General features: G+C 43.5%; 1 long non-coding RNA gene across 2 annotated transcripts in view; it reads left to right on the forward strand.

Moving 5' to 3' along the window:
- LOC130581734 (uncharacterized) overlaps positions 1–15764 on the forward strand; it is a 127338-nt gene that overhangs the window by 84725 nt on the left and 26849 nt on the right. The window contains exon 1 of one of the 2 annotated variants that reach the window (XR_008966257.1): positions 1127–1478. The exons of the other annotated variant lie outside the window; for it this stretch is intronic. This is a non-coding gene — a long non-coding RNA (uncharacterized LOC130581734). Of the gene's footprint in view, positions 1–1126; positions 1479–15764 lie in introns of those variants that run through there. 2 annotated transcript variants of the gene reach the window in all.

The raw sequence follows: 15764 nt of genomic DNA on the forward strand, positions 1-15764 counted from the left end.
TGGCCGCCCCGCRGCCCGGCGCGCCACCATTCGCCGCGGGCCGCCCCTGCGCCCCCGCCTCATTGGCCGCTCGGCGGGCGCACGCCCGGAGTGCGTCACGCTGCGTGATCGCCGCGGCGGGGCCAATCGGGCGCGGGCGGGTGCGCGTGGACAGCGCGGCGATTGGCGGGGCGGCGGCAGGGCCCCGGCGCGCGGGCCAATGGCGCGGCGCAGCCACCACGTGCACAGCCTGTGGGTAAACAGGGGCGGGGGCGGGGCCGGGGCGGGGCCAGGGGAGGGGCGGGGCCGGGCCCCTCACCCCTCACGCCCCCCCGGCCCTCGCCCTCCCTGAGGGGTTCCCCGGCGGCAGCGGATCCGGGCTGCTGTTCCTCGCTGTGCTGCTGTCCCTCGCTGTGCTGCCTCCTCTCGCCACTGCCCGCTAACCCAGCGCTGTGGGGAAGCCATGTGCTCATGGTGACCCCGCGCTGAGGGGAAACCTTGTTCCTCGCATGCTGTCGTGGGAGGCACCCACGGTGCTGGGTCGCTCTCAGCCTCTCCCGCTGACAGCCGTGCTGCCTGGGATTTTAAATACGGAAAAACCGATTGGGTGCTGCTTTTCCGTCCCCTGCTTTGCCTGGAGGTTGCCTCGTGTTACCTGCCTGTGTGGAGCCCTTTCTCGCCCCACTGAGGCGGTGAAGGGGTTCAGCTCTAAACGAGCCGTACTGGACGGCGTGGAAACCTCGTGTCCAAACAAACACTGTGCGTTTCTGCGGCTTGTAAAACAAGAAACGCCCTGGTTCAAGAACTTGCTCCTAAATCCCCTCTTTGTACCTGGGCAAAGGGTACACCCTGTGAAATGGGTGCACCCCGCTTCATGCTGTCACACCCCAGCACATCATCCATAGGTTACACTTAGAAGATTTATCCGCAAAAATAAATGCAAAGTTTTGCTGTTACATTTAGAAGCAGAAGCTTGGGAAACCCCAGCAAACAGTGGAAAAGTTGCTGGGTGGGCGTGCCAAGAATGATTATTCCGACAGTGGTGAGGCTGCGACAGCTCCGCGCCCACCTCCAGCCACCCCAAGCAAGACACGCTACAAACCAAAACACATTGATTCTGCTGGATACACACTACAATTAATGCCGTTGTTGGCCTTGTCATGTTTTATGATGGCCCGAGCTGGCAGCAGTGCATCTTCCTGGAGGTGTGTGTGCGGTGGATGATCTGGCGGCATTCCCAYGGGTGACCGAGGAGTCATTTCCCGRTSCGAGTCACCTGCCTGCTCCAAGCTTCTGACAGCTGCATCTTCCTGCGTTCCTCCATCCCTCTGAGGCGCTGCAAAACACCAGCCTGCTGCTTCCCACGTGACTCAGTTAATTAMTGAAATTAGCAAAACTTGTGTTCCMGACTCTCAGAGCCTTGGCTTTYAAAGAGCCGATAACTCCTGACTTTCCCCGGATGCCTGTGTAGCCTGTGAAATGGAGCCTCGTGTTTCCAGGTACTTCGGTGATGAAGCATTTGTCCTTGCCAAGGGCCAGGTAGGCCTTTGGGATGCCTTTTGTTGGCTACAGGTTCATACACATATTCATGYTAATCAATAATGACCTGGAGAAAAGGAATGTGGCGACCGATGGGGTCAATTAATGGGCTTTATTTCARCCTTTGGCCATGCATTTGCCAGCTCATGATGAAAATTATGTAAGGCTAATAATTTYGTCATGATGATGGTTGTTTGGATATTTAAAGAATTGTTGGATATTCACATACCCTTGTGCTTTTGAAATAATTATTTATAGAAATTGCAAATATTGCATTGTAGTTGGCAATTGTAGTGTATAAAATGGTTCTATTTTGGGTTTTTCCTACTTTAATTATACTCAGACACAACTAGTTTTGCATAAACCTTTTCCTTGTATTTCATTTTTCACACTGGCACGTATCAGATTAGTTTTTTTTAGTCAGCTAAGAGACCATGCTTGGATGTGCCAACTGAATATTTTTTATTCAATGAATTTCATTAGGTACAATGTGTGTGTGTGCACTGACTGATTTAGACAGTATGATACAGGGGAAAAAAAAATCCCAAACCTCCATTTTTCCTACATGAATTAGATCCTGTATAAAAGTAATTAATTCTCTTAAGGGTTTATGTGACCATTCAAATGTTSCCTCCTGTTCATTCTTGGCAAGTGYAAATAAGCTAGATAGGGAAMTGAATAAACATGGCAAATTGCTTATGAAACAAAACATTACCTAGAATTMGAGAGAGTTGGGAGGCTTCAATAACTGAAGCAATTAGCCTGTAGAGGACACAGTTAATAGGAACATTCTGTCGCAGCCAGGTGATGCTTGTTCCAGATGTTTGTKTGCCCTCCAAGATACCTTTTATTCCAAGCAAGATTCAAAATGTAGAACTTGTTATCATTATGGAATGACTGGTTTTCTCATCTACCCATCTTCCTGGTGTTTGAGGCCTTTTAACTGACCCACACAGTGACGTTGTCGCATGAATGGTGGAAACCACCACATGACTATTTCAGTCTCTGACAAGCCAGAAGGAAGGAAGAGGAGATGAACACTCATGGTGTGGGTGTTTGTGTGTGACTGGTTATCTGAGTGTGGGAGTAGGTGTGAAAGAGCAGGAGATATATTGCCATGCATGATTATATTTTTATTCCACTTATTTTGGTGCTTTATTCGAGACTGTGTAAGAAAGAACTGCCTGATAATGCAGGTAATGCAAAAATTAGTTTATAAGAGTAAAGAATACACAAAAAAAGGTCTCATTGGAGAGTATCCAGAAAGCTGGAACAGCTTTAGCAATAATCACAGACTCATTGTGAAGGGAAAGGAACTAGGAGAACATCTTCCTACAGCAGTTCGTAATATCCTGGCTCTGCTGGTTCATTTAAAAATGACTGCTGKGGTTGGGTCACTGAATTTAGAGGGATAGTTTCTCAATGCAGTAATTAATTTTTAACTCATTTCAGTGTACATATTGAAAATAGGCTATCAGGGCTTGAACCTGCTAGAAGAGTTTTGGAAAGTATGGGATCGACTCCAACTTTCCACAACAGGAAGGACACGCAATATGTAAATAACCTTTTTTTTTGGGTGGAAGATATAAGATAAGAAATGGTCTCAGTAACAGCTTCTTCTGCCAAGAAGGTTTCTGTTTTTYAAGAATCCAAGCTGTAACTGGGAAGGAAGTGAGAAACTTGATGAGCATTTGCTGTCCTCTTCCTGCTCAAAGGGAGCTGAGACAGAGCTCTTCATWATGAGTCAGGCACCAGGAGTTTGCCAACTAAGCCTTTCTGTTCTTAATCAATAGCCTGGCAGTTTAGAGAGTGAAGAGCTATTTCTGCTGCTGGAGGAGGGTTTGGGGAAGKGTTTATGAGAGCTGCTAACAGCTAATTTACAAACTGTGGAGTTCTTATTTGAGATTGTTGTGCTATAACATCCATTCAAGTGTCTTTCTTAGCCRGTACCAAACACAACAGGCAAAGACCCAGTGTCTGAGCTGGAGCTGAGTTCAGTGGAAGAGCCRTGAGCCAGAATGTGTGTGAGTGAACTGTGCAAACCCCATCCTGAGCTTTCTGCACAGGAGGGGGGATTTGTCCATTTACYTTGTCCTTTATCTGCAAAGAGGTTCAACTATCCCACCAGCTCTGACAGATGTTAGGAAGAGTTTGGCTGAGAGCAGTGTTCACCCGTGAAAGCAGATACTACAGACCCTGGAGCTCCACAAAAGCCCTCAGAATAGAAGGCCTTTTTCTCTCCCAGATACCCAGAAATCCTCTTTCTGGAGTTGTTTATGGMGTCAGGACAGGGAGGGATGAGAGACAATTCCTTTCTTTTCCTGGTTCCTGGCCTTTTACCAGCGAGTTCCTTTATCAGCACTGTGCCAGAAATGCAGCCCTGAGTGAAGCATGAATTCTCTCTGGCCTCCCAATCAGCAGGAGAAGGCGACGAATGGGTGCTGGTGACACTTGCTGTCAYGAACAGTCTTTTATTGCTTTTATTCCATTACCAGTAATTGAAAGGGCAGCCAAATTTTTCTTAGACAATTAAGTGACATTTACAGAGAGGAGATTGAGAGCAGCCAGAGATGCTTTTCCAAGCTGCTGCCCAGCTAGTCTGATATGTCACTACAGCCAGTGTGTGAAACACCAGGAAGGATGGTTTTAAGGATTGTGCTGTGCGTGGTGCATTGAGAAAAGCAAATATAGAAATACCGGCCCAGGAATCTGAGGGTTTTATCTGGGCAGGTGCTGGTTCACACAGTCCATTTAGACAAAGCACTTGAAGGCCAAAAGACCAGTCTTAATTCAAGGTTATGCCAGGAAAATGGAAAATCACAAATGAGAGTGGGGCAGCCAGTRTAGAAATCTGAGGCTGAGGAAGGACAGAGCAGGTTGCATGAGGTCAGCGACAGAGAACCAAACCATCAAGGCTCATGCATTGAGTCACTGGCTCATGCAGCAGTCACATATCCTATCCTCACCTTCTGAGGGCTGGGAGAGGTGTGTCTCATCCCTGGCCTGAGGGGGTGGTGCAAACTGCACCTTTCAACTTCCAGGGGCAGTGCCAGGGCCTTCTCTGTCACTCATGAAGCAGAAGCTTCAAGCAGGCCCACGGGACAAAGATCCCCACGCCAGTTCTGTGCACTGGGATTGCATCCCAGCATGTGATGGACCATCATGTTGTTTCATGCACTGGTAAAGAAAACACTTGAGTGACCTGTTGTTTACTTAAATATTTATATAGTGATTCAGAGCGCAGGATCTGTTACAGCTCGTTCCTGCACATAAAAGTGATCTAAATCCAGCGCTCAGCTGGGCAGCAGAGGACTGCTGCAGGGTGATTTTGGATGTTTACAGCTGCTACAGGCTTTGCAAGGAGTGTGAATAGAGAAAAATAATGGATGTGGTTAGAACATCTCTTCATCSTGCTGTCCCCTGAGGACAGAAAGATTTATTGGGATTGTGGCTTGTGCACAATTAGAGTGGCCTTCTGGAAGTGCTCCTCTGGAKGAAGAGCTTCCTACAATTGTATCATGTACCCCTCTGCATTTCAGTGACTTCAAAGCAAGGTGGTCAGGAATATTCCTATAAATATTTGACATGAAGAGAGGATATAAATTTCTGTTGTTGAATCAACTCTTAAACAGCAGCTGCATTATTCATGTGTGGATCGTGGTTTGATGTTCCAGCTCAAGGGATTGAAGCCAGAATGGGAAAGGGGAATTAACAGACTCATTTGGGTTCTTRGTTATGTGCTGCTTTAGCTGGTTCCTACTAAGGGCTGTAATTTGAGGGTTTGAGGTCTTTGTGAAGTGCTTTTTTRAAAAGATTTAAACTGAAAAAATGTGAACTTGGGATGAACCTGAATCTCATACCAGGAAACCTCACTCTGAAGGGAAATGCATGCCTGGATCCAAACTCACCTTTTGGCAGAGCATTCCTGTAAACAGGAATGTGAGCCTTGTGGTGYCACTTCAGCCTGACGATTTCACACCAAGCAGTGACGTGGATCATAACTCTGAGAAAACACAGGTGGCATATCCACAATTTGTAAAGATTGTTCCAAGTGAGATATTTACTGGAAGCGTCTGGGTGAAGCCGTCACCTTTGTGGCTTTCAGCCTGGTCCAGCAACACAGCAGATGCAGAGGCGCTCTATRTGAACCCTTTTTTTCACAACCTGGGCTGTTGTTGTTGCCCAGGCTTAGGAAAGGTATTACCTCAGCAGAAAATGGAGATGATGAAATGCTTTATGCCAAAAGGGAATGTAGAATAAGAGCTATAATGGATGGAAAGTGGAGTCAGCAGCCTGAGATAACACGAGCGATGGGCAGGACAGGGAGTAGCCTGGGATCACAGTGGAGCTTYGCTGATGGGAATCTGTGCTTTCACTTGGAGCAAGGTTATTTGGCTTTGGCTGCTATTTCAGCATGATTTGAAGTACACAGTRTGATTCTGTCCTGAAGAAGTGTGTGTTATCAGGTGCTTCAGCCTGATGTCAAATTGTTGGAGATTGAGAGAGAGGGTGATGTTAAGTAAGTTGTATGAATGCATTCAGATAYTGCACCTCCTATGCCTGGAGTAGCCAAAGTTGCTCCAGGATGTGGAACCTTTTTCCTCCTAACACTGTGAAAGGGTTTGGACTTTCATGGTAACTGCTCAGAGTTAAGTTCAAGCTAACCCAGGATCACAAGCTGCTACTGCTACTACAAGTTTTCCTTGCTTGCTTTTTCTTAAGCTTAAAGCCCAAAACAGTATTTCAGCCATTATAAGGAGTGCTTAGCACAGGAGAGGAACAAGTGAGAGCAGGGCACTGTCACTGGTGAGGAGTGTGAAGAGGGAAATTAAGCTTGGATCGCAGAAGGCAGAAAAGCTACCCCAAAACAATCCAACATCTTAGGAACCTTTCCCTAAAAGGGAATAATGGTGGACCCATAAGCAAAGCATGTCATTGGATCAACCAAGGATATTCTCGGTGTCCAAGAAAGGACATGGAGCTCCTGGCTCCAGTGTTTTGGAGGAGGTAGAACACAGCCAGCAATGGAAGTTGACTGACACATCTGGGGGAAAAAAAATCCTCTTACATTTATGGGCAAACAGCTGATGCTGCAAGGCACGAAATCTGATTATAAYGATTCTCTTAGGCTAGAGCTGTACCTCCCATGAGCATGTCCCATTATGGAAGAGAAACTGAATCTCACAAATGATTTCATCAGCCCTGGGGAGACCAGGACTTTTTGAGTCACTTCTTGCTCCCCTTTCAAGTGCCTACAAGCAAAGGCTCTCACAAACACTGGAGCAGAATGTCCTAGAAAGATGTAGATGGAATCCTGCCATAAAGGTGCCAAAACATGGAAACACATTCTCTCTAGTCCCTAGTGTTGTTTTTCATTTTACTTCAAGGCAATGGTGTCTTAATTCAAGGTAGAAATCACTAGTTTCTAGATAGTAATTTTTTTTCTACTTTGTATGAGGTTGGGTTATTCCCATTACAGAATTTTTCTAGATGCTTATCAAGAGTTATCATCCTCTCAACCTTTCCTTTGATAAACTGAAGAACTGGAATCTTTCACATTTCATATCATGAGGCCCATTTCCCAAAACCCAGGAGTCTGTGCTTAAATTTGTGGCTTTTTAGAACAGTTAGTGGTTTAACCACATTTGAAGATATTTCAACATTTCTTGGAGAAGTTTGTCGGTAGCAGTTCAAGCTGTGATTAAAACAGAAATGAAAAAGCTGAACTAGTCATGGCTCATTAAACCTGTATTTCCTTTTAAAATACAGGGTACAACATATCCTGAGATGTAAGAAAAGGTTAGGACTTTGTAGTTTCAGTTATTGCATGTATCTGTGTGTTATAGCCATGTTATAGCCATGCACTTATACCTAAATGTATAAATATAAATGTATAAAAGGAAAAGAGACCACAGCAAACTCACGTGCCATGGTAACTATTGTGGAAGCCAGCAGTGGTCAGCCTGCTGCGAAAAGCCTGAGAGATAAGAATACATCATTAATACTGTTCATTTTTAGACATGTGCACAATGAAGCAGCTCTTTTTAYAGTGTCTTCTGAAATATGAAATATTAGGCATTGTCAGAGTCAGGATGCAGGGCTAGATGGACTTTTAACTGCCTGCTGTTGTGATTCTTATCTTCCTCTATGGGGTGAATTAGAATTCTTTGGATCAATGAATGTACACAGGCTTTTCTTGTATCAGAATAACATTACACRTCCTCTTGTCATTATAACACACCAGAAGATTATTTTCAATGATAATGACAAGACCACGTCAATCACAGGACTTTTGCAGTAGAAATCTGCTTCTTATTACATCTTTCATGTGAAAATTTTTCCCCTTTTATCGTCTTAAATTACTACTCAGAAGTTGGTAGCAAAAATGTTCCGAATTTTAAAAAGAGAAAAAGAAAATGTCTCACTTGTGCTGCCACCAATGCTCTAAGTTATGCAGGCATTAACTTCTGCTGTGCATCCATGGTTATAAAAATGGCATAGGCAGAGCCTGCGTTTTTTTTCTGCTTAAATATCTGCAGAGATCACAGCTTTTCTCTGATAGACACTATTGTTGGAAAACATTAGTATGCGCTACCTGTATTTTTCTGTGTTCAAAGGAAGCRATCACAGAGCACTTCATTTATTTTACTAAAAGCTCAGTAAACGCTGCACTGTTGCCATTCTGTAAAGAATGTATTTTCATGTAGAGGCATTATCATTAACAGATTCTTTTCAAATTCCAGGAAGAGTGTGATAATTTTATTTGGCATAATGAAGTCTGAGCACTTATAAAATTTGATCGTTTTAAGGCTTTTATTTTCCCTCTACACTTCATTTTTCAAACTTAATTAGGTTCACTGGAAATTTCTTCTGTTTATTCAAGTTCTTCCAGGCCCAGTGTTCAAACTTGGGCTTGGTGTGTGACTGATGTGGACCCTGACTGTTGTTGTCCACAGGATCTGAAAAAATAGAAAAATGGATTACAGGAGATRCCAACTATAAAACAACTGTACCAGGAAGTTAATTCCAAGAAGCAAAGATTTAATTCAAATGATGATCAACTSACTTGAGGTGACTGAAGTTAGGCAAACTGGATCCTCTTGGTGTTTCTGGAGAAAAAAGAAGCATTTTTAGGTACATTTGAGACACTGCCTTGGATTTAGAGATCAGTGTCACTCTAAAATTTTTATGGAGTTAATTCATATTTTCCACTTTGAAGGATAAGTCTGATTGAAAGTCAGTAGGATTTTGGTGCTGAGTTGGGAAGATGCTTTAGAAATGGGGTGGTTATCACCTCTATTTAGCACATTTTCATTATCTTTGTTTTAGTCATTCTGTATATTTTGCTAGAGACTATTTGTCCTTCAAAGGAAGAATCTATTTAAAATTAATGATAATTGATTAGTCACTTCTAAGTCTTCAGTTGTCATACTTTGCTGATCTGTAAAGCTTCCCAAGAAAAATGGTATCATAATTGCAACATTGTGCACCTTGACATTAAGTGTGTATTTCACTCATGGCCAATTTAAACATCAAAATAGAAACTTCATAATAATCTCCCTTTACAGTTTGGGTTATGAGAAGCTGAGAATTCCCTTAGGCTTGATTGATAAAACATGGCATTTATCCTATTCCTAGGATGATGTTCAGCAAACTTTATGACGGAGGGAAACAGCTGGTAAAGTGGGTTCATGGAAAGGTGAAGGTAATATAGACATAAAAAACAAGAGGATAATGATTTTAAAAGGGATAATAGTTGTAATAACACCATTAACCTTTTGCTTCAAATTATTGAATGTGTGGTCTCTTCAGCAGGCTAATCAAAGGTTTGCATTAACCACGATGCAAGAGGAAGTGGCAATATACAACCTGAGGTGATTTTTTTCCCTCTTCCAATTTTTCACTATCAAACCCTTTCTGAAAAAAAAAAGAGAGAGGGAGAAAAATGACCCTTTGGCCATTGAAGACCCCTTCTGATTTAGAATTGAAGCTGTCTTACTTTCAGAAGGAACAAACTWCAGCTTCCCTCCTGCTTTGTAGAGGTGGATTTTGGGAAAAAYAGAAAGTAAAATGAATATAATTCATTATAGAGACATTACAGCCATAGTTGTGAAGCCAAGTGTTACAGGGTGGACTGCTGGTAAGAGTGAGCCCTGAGCTGTGGAGGTATCACAGGGAGGGGATCAGCAGCAGAAGATCTGTTGAAGCAGACACATCTCTTCCTACACAGCATAGGCACATCACTGCAGAGGTCTGATGTCACCCTGTCTGGGCCACTTCTGGTGTCTAAAGAGCAAATTCAGCCTGGAACAGAGCAAAACCTCTTGTACACATGGAGTTGACTACCAAACTGTTGTTGACAGTTTACTTGCGTGGAATGAGGTGGATGCATTTATGGTGGAAAATTATACCAGATGATAGAAAAGCYTATGATGGTTTGATGAAATTGTTCAGGAGTTTGTTTGGTTGGACAAATCTGCTCCATCAGACAATTTCACAGGTTYAAATTGGCAGTGGAACAGGTTGTGCAGAGAAGCTGTGGCTGCCCCATSCCTGGAAGTGTTCAAAGCCAGGCTGGATGGGGCTTAGAGCAGCCTGGTCTAGTGGAAGATGTCCCTGCCCATGGCASGGAGGTTGGAGCAAGATGCTCTTTAAGGTCCCTTGAACCCAAACCTTTCTGTGGTTCTATGATTGTATGTGCAGTCAGTGGAGAGAGAACCCCTGAGAGAGACACCAACACRAGATTGTCTGACTGGCCTGTGATGCCTCATGTCAATCTAATTTGAAAGGAAGAAGTGCTAAAGGAAGTTTGCACCATTCCTGACAAAACCCCACAGCATTAACAGCCCTGTTCTGTGCAATCAGAAACAGTGAAAAGACTTCAGGAGCAACGTGCCCTGAATTTGAATTAACCAGATTGAATTTAAAATCAACAAGCTGAAAGGGTTTGAGATAAGAAGTCAGAACATTCAGAGGAAATGAGAACTGTTCTGGGAACTAAAGGTGAGAGAAACACTAAGTCACATAAAAAATATTCAGCAAGAACAGAGATACCTTTTCTTTTTCTGGACACCTTTTCTTAGAAGCTGTCTATAATCAGTAACCTCTCCCAGGCACTTTCCCATGCTGTTTTTAGTAGCTGAATCCTTTGTTTCAAAACCACCCATTGATTCAGTGCCCTAAGTGAGAAGTAATTAATGTGGACAGAAATCTTGCCTGCTGTATGGATGTATGACGTGTAGGAGATGGAGGCAGAGAGAGGGGATGAATGAATTTTTCAAGATACCTCTCACAACACGTGTGAGTTTGTGTAGAGTATCATGAAACACACGTGTGTGGAGATGTGCAGCTCTTGATCAAATTTGTCTGTTGGTCTCTTTATTTCCACACACACACACATGCTGATGTACATACATGTGAGTTCCTGAAACWTAATGAACTCTTTAGGCAGTACTTTGTCAGAATATCATTTAAAGAGTTACATCCTTTTAATGCACAGTAGTTTAAGCAAACTCCAAGGTTCTTACTCAGCAATAAACCCATTAAATCATCTTAAATACCATGTCATAATGACAATTTGATGCCACCAGATGTGGCACTAGGGATTTTTTTTCCTTTAAATGCTTTCCTGGAGATACAGCTTCCTGAATTTTAAATTCTCTAGCCTGTTTGCACAGCTGTTAGATCCCAGAGCTCTGCCATCTTTTTGCCTTGCATCAGTTATTCACTAAATCATGTGTGGCATGACTACAAACTCACTGCATCTAAAACGTTTAGGCTCATAACCACTTCACCCTCGTAAAGGCTGAATGGGAGAGGGTTTGGGCATTAAATTCTGAGAGCAGTATCCACTCCAGCTGTGGAGCTCCCTTATGGGGAGATTTCAGAGATGCAGTCACAAGAATACCCTTCACACACCACTTTTCACTGGCTGTTTACCCTCCCAGATCTGTGGAAAATACAGATGCCTGGCTGCTTTCCTGTCTTTTCTCACCTTGTTAGCCAAAAAGGCAACCATATTGGTAGCCCAGCACCACTTCTGCCTGAGGAAGACTTGGGAAAGGGACACGTTAGCAGGATATGATGGAGTTAAAAAAACCCTCTCACAAATAAATGTTTTTTTTTTACACCATGTGTATTTAAATAGTGGAGCTAGTTCTGGGAGGCTGTGGAAAAACTCTGAGGCACACAACAGAAAAATGTTAAACGAGGAGCAGGGGAAGGGAAGATGGTCTTGTGACCAGAAGCAGCTGCTWATCTGAGGAGTCCCTGTTTCTGATAGGAAGAAAGCAGGAGACCATCTTAYGAGCTGGCTGTCGATTTGTCTGTCAGCAGCACTGGTGCAATCAAAGATGGGTCACTGCTCTGACCKGTATGGGGGGACCATGTTGTTGGTTTTTGTTGTGCTGTGAGTTTGTGTGGGTGAGTGCTGCAGGATCTGAGATGCTGTCACCCCTCTGAGACCTGGTGTTAGACATGAATTTTCCTTGAAAAAAGGCAGCAGGAGAGACCCACTGAGATGCATTGAGAGTGTTGGCAAGGATTTGAAGTGAGGTTGTGAGTTTTGCACAATTAGATCATACTGATAAGTGTGATCATGTCTGAGACGTTGATGSTGGGATTTGGAGTTGCTCTTGTGCGGGTCAAAATCATGATCTGTGGCCACAGGGATATTTCCTGAGAGTCAGGAAGATCACAAAGCTGCTCAGCCAGASTGTGATTAGGTGTCATTGCAATCCTCATCTCTTACCAGTGCTGAAGGATTATTGAATCTTTATTTAGTGTGAGTTAGAAAYAATGCTTGAAAAGGCTGATTCAAAGCCCAGAGGAAAGATTACCCTTGCCTTGCATGGATTCTCGGTTTGATTTGCTGGCACGTGAGTGTTTGAGCAGCTCAGTATTGAAGAGGGCATTCAATGCTCTCTAGATTACCCTCCAGTGAAGTGTAATATTTGATAACATCAGTAAATACAAAACAGAAAGCAAATGACAACAGCATTTGAGCATCTTCTGATAGCAAATGAGATGGAGAAGTTAAATGGATATAGAAGAGGATCCTCAGAGATGGGATCTCAGCATGATGCTGGTAGGAGCCCCATTACTGTGCTGATGTCAACATGTGGAGCTCTAAGTCTTTTTGGATCGTGGCTGAACAGAGAGATTTACTCATAGCTGCCTTTTCTCTTGCTCAGATTGTATAGGCTGTCCTCCTTTCCTACCAGCAAACAAATAAAAACTGTGTCAGTTATAGCAGCAGTTTACATAGAAAAGCAATGAAGCAATTTCAGGAAAGTATTCGATGCAATCTTGGCTTTTCTTTGCTGTCACTTAGCAGCTAGAAAGAGGAGATGCACTGATGTGCAGAGCCGGGCATGTATTATGCAAACTCCTATCACAATGCCATTGACTGCTCGTGGACCCCCATATCTCTCTGTTTCCATCTGTTGTTTTAAGACTAAGTTGTTTGGAGGATGTCCAAATTCCTTTTCCAACTTTGGTGAAGTACCTGCCTTGCCTTAGGCTCCTTACATAGACAAGAGAGAGAGAAGCTTCTCTGAAGAATGTGATGTGCCAGAGAATGCTCTGCTTCTCCCCCTTCCCTCCTTCTATCTTCTTCCTGACTGTACAGGGATTTTAGAAAGTACTCAAATACATCACCCCAGCCAAGGACAAGAAGGGAACAGGGTGAATTTGGGCAGTGCTGCTGTCTTCAGCTGGCTGTGGATCATGATTAAGATATCACAGGCTGTAAGGAGTAGGAATGTGGGATCCAGCATTTGTCTGTGGCCTGTGAGTGGGCAGCAGCAGGAGCTGCTCTGTCTCAATCTAGGCAGTAGCTTGTGGCTGATGCAGTATTTCAAGAGATAACAAGGGAATGTCGAGCTTATCCAAGAAAACAGAAATCACACAGAAGATAAATATGCAAGGCATATAAAGCATAAATGCAATCCTATTAAAATTAAGTATGTTTTAATTTCTGAAAAGATTGATATTTTGGTGTTCAATTTACTGAACAGGAAAAGATTACCGGCATCATTAAAATAAAATGTTTTCAAGGGCCCTCTTAAAAAATTGTATCCATGTTTGCAATTGCCATGTGCAAAATATAAAAATCAGAGAAGGGAAAAAAACCCCAGCAAGCAGTGGAAACAGCCCATTTTGTGAATTATAGGAAGAAATATACCATCTGTGATTTAGTGCATTTCCCAAGWTCCCATCTGTGATCGAAGCACGGTCCTTGGTGAAGGCTGAATCCATGAGCYGTTCTGTATGATAAAATATTTCTTTTGGAAGGTGCTTGGGCTAATGGGTTTGTTTTTCTGGAATATGGCTCTTCTAGATGAGACATAAAACCCTAGAGGCCTAATTTTGCCTCCAGTGGCCGACTACAGATGATGTCAGGAGAAGCAGGAGTGAAAGGAGCTCAAAGATCTAACWGCTTTTCCTTCAGAATTTCTGTATTATTTTTTATCAGGTCAGGTTGTTGGGTCTAAGGGGTCCAGACAGAGATTTCATAATCTCTAGAGTCAGACATTGTGGTCAGATGGTCTCCTTGCACCAGGAGGGCTCACCCTGCAGCTGCACCACAGAAGCTCCAACAGTTTCCTTTTGTTACTGCTGTTCATTTTTCAGCAGAGGAGAGAAAAGAAGAGAGATCCCTCAAACTGGGACAGGTTTCTCATGCAGCTGCACCTCTGCCATCTCTGATGCCTTTTCATGCATTGTCACTGTGCTCTCTWAGTCCAAATGTGGCCTCAGGTGTATCAGTTATTTATATAAACACAACATATTTAATTCCAATTCTCTATTAATTGCACACACAGGTACAGGCTGGCTCTGTTTCAGTTACCACTGAAATTTGTATTTGAATAATAAATGCATTCACCTGTCTAATAAATGTTTATATTTTCTTCTCTGTGTAATTACATGCTGATTATACAATTACAGAAAATACTTACATGTTTTGCACGATTATGCTATTACTGAAATAATGCCTGCAATAGACTTGTGTGTGTGTGTGTAAGCACATTGGGGAAAATACCWCCAAGGTTGGTTGTTTCAGAGTCATTGGGAGCTCGTGCAGCTCCATGTGTTGCTGGAGCAGATGCTGATACACCACTGGAGTCAATACGGTATTATTATTATCACCTCTGTGTGAATCTAGCTCTGTTAAAAAATGTTTTCAGCTTTATTATGAAACGTGTGTTAAGGGTGTTCATACAACCTGAATTTCATGGTCCTGGTGCCCCATGGTTCTGATGGTGTACGAAGTGCAGAGGGGCTGGAGGTGCAGCTGCCCAGACAGACCCCCAGAGCCACTGCCCCCTTTTTGCTGTGCTTGCCCCTGCTGGATTTAGAACAGGCCTTTCACTGTGCCTGTATGTCCTCAGAGCACTTTGGGCATCCTGTGTGGCAGATTTGAGTTGCAACATATGATGTTGTATTGGGAATACAGCACAGCTGGCTCTGGCACAGCCCTCTGCTCTGGGTGTTCTCGTGCTTGGGGGTTCCCAGTCACTGGCTTAATACAGACAAATAAACAAACAAGTAGCAGCCTTTGATAGCGTCAGCATCTGTGTTTGTGCTGATGGGAGGTGAAACGATTCACCCAAGCTAACACAAGCAGCAACATCAGAGCTGGGAGCAGGATGCCTGCCTCCCACCTGCCTTTCCTGGGATCAGCCAGCTGCCTGCACAGCACCACAGGGAGAAAAATARTCCTGTTCAAAGGATAAATACACCCTGGCTTTGCCTCCCCTGTGCTCTACAAGTCTTGCAGCCAAAGGGTTAAAAGGAAATGAATGCTTTCGGCATGCTCTGTGGAGTGCCCGAAGTCTGAACATGAATGACCAAATTGCTTTTTACTTTTTAAATTAAGGCCACTGTCTGTACGCACACAGCTCACACTGCTGTTCCATTAAATAAGAGAATTTGTTCCCACTCTTATTTTTAATAGGGTATGACCCTGCCGTTCCATCTCACAACTTTACTGACATGAGATCTTATTAAAAGCAATCCTCCCCCTCTCCTCCTTGAAGCCTGAGMTTCTGATAGTTTCATACACATTGTGTTTATTTTACATACACAGCTCTGCAGCTGCTGCTTCCTTCTTCTCCGATAAATGACAGCATAACTGTTGCATCCACTAAAAAAGTAAATAAAATTAAATGGGGAAGAACAATACATCTGTGGCAGAGAATAATAACTCTTTTAAGGCACGTATCTAAATTGTACAGCCTGATCTT

The sequence above is a fragment of the Malurus melanocephalus genome, unplaced genomic scaffold (assembly GCF_030028575.1).
Source record: "Malurus melanocephalus ecotype Western Australia unplaced genomic scaffold, MMel_1.1 scaffold_431, whole genome shotgun sequence".
Classification (NCBI taxonomy): Eukaryota; Metazoa; Chordata; class Aves; order Passeriformes; family Maluridae; genus Malurus; species Malurus melanocephalus.